Here is a 1,892-nt window from a genome sequence, read left to right as displayed (position 1 = left end):
AAAGAAGCTAAAAATATAAAATGGAATAAGGAAAGCATATTCAACAAATGGTGTTGGCTTAACTGGATATCAACATGTAGAAGAACATAGATCCATATCTATCACCACACACAAAACTCAAGTCCAAATGAATCAAAGATCTCAACAAAAAACAAACCACACTGAATCTTATTGAAGAGAAAGTGGGGAGTACACTTGAACACATTGGCACAGGAGACTACTTCCTTAATATAACCCCAATAGGACAGACACTGAAAGAAATAATTAATAAATGAGACCTCCTGAAACTGAGAAGCTTCTGTAAGGCAAAGGACATAGTCAAGAAGACAAAACAGCAACTTACAGAATGGGAAAAGATCTTCACCAACCCCACATAGGACAGAGGACTGATATGCAAAATATACAAAGATCTCAAGAAACTAGACATCAAAAGAACAAATAATCTAATAAAAAAAATGAGGTACAGACTTAAACAGAGAACTCTCAAGAGACAAATCTCAAATGACTGAATAATATTTAAGGAAATGCTCAACAACCTGAGCCATCAGAGAAATGCAAATCAAAACAACTCTGAATTCCATCTTACACCTATAAGAATGGCCAAGATTGAAAACACTGATGACAGCTTATGCTAGAAAGGATGTGGGGTAAAGGGAAAACTCCCACACTGCTGGTGGGAGTACAAACTAGTACAACTACTTTAGAAATCAGTATGGTGATTTCTCATAAAATTAGGAAACAATTTACCTCATGACCCAGCATATATTGGTATATACCCAAAGGATGCACAATCATACCACAAGGACATGTGCTCAACTGTGTTCATAGCAGCATTATTCGTAATAGCTAGAACCTTGAAACAACCTAGATGCACCTCAACCAAAGAATGGATAAAGAAAACGTGGTACATTTAAACAATGGAGTACTACTCAGCAGTAAAAAATAACGACATCTTGAAATTTGCAGGCAAATGGATGGGTCTAGAAAAAACTATATTGAGTAAGGTAACCCGGTCCCAGAAAGACAAATATAATATGTACTAACTTTTAGTCATAAAGCAAAGAAAACCCAGCCTACAGTCCACAACCCCAGAGAACCTAGACAACAAGAGGACCTTAAGAGAGACATACATGGAATTACATAGAAAGGAGTAAACAACAAGATCTCTTGAGTAAATTGGGATCATGGAGGTTATAGAAGAGGGTAGAAGGGGGAAGGGAAGGAAGGAAGGGGAGAAGACAAAAATGTATAGCTCAATAAAAACAATAAAAAATAAAAAAGAATTTTCCTTAGATGCATTGAGGCCAGACACTTATGAGAAAATGAAGTTTCTCACCCTACAAAACTAACCACAGTTTGACAAACCTTTGAGAAGCCATCAGAACATGCCCGCCTGGCTCCATTTCTCTTCCAAAAGTTCTTTGACCTCAACATTGCTCACTGGCCTCTGCCCACTCTACTTCATTTTCCTACAGCTACCCTGAGTTTGCAAATGCAGCCCAGTCTTGGCATGGATGAATGTGTTTCTCAACCTACATCAAAGAAACTTTTTTTTGCAGTAAGTGGTGATAAACACAGAGACCCACAGCTGGTCAATATGCTGATAATAAGAGACCACAGAGTGCTCCGCTCAACGGGACATCTCTATCACACGGCCTGCTCCCAGAGGCCCAGGGATCATCATGAAAGAGGAAGCAGAAAAAAATTTAAGAGCCAGGGGGAGTGAATATGTGTAGGAAAACAATATTTGTACACATTAGCTCACAGCACCTGTGAATGCATGCACAAGACTTGTACAAGCTCACACCAGACAAAATCCTGCTATAGAAATTCATACTCCCAATAGCCTATGGCTCACTTGGCATATGGCTTCTTGTACTATTTATGCCCAT

Source organism: Microtus ochrogaster, unplaced genomic scaffold (assembly GCF_000317375.1).
Source record: "Microtus ochrogaster isolate Prairie Vole_2 unplaced genomic scaffold, MicOch1.0 UNK26, whole genome shotgun sequence".
Lineage (NCBI taxonomy): Eukaryota > Metazoa > Chordata > Mammalia > Rodentia > Cricetidae > Microtus > Microtus ochrogaster.
This window is presented reverse-complemented; position numbering follows the sequence as displayed.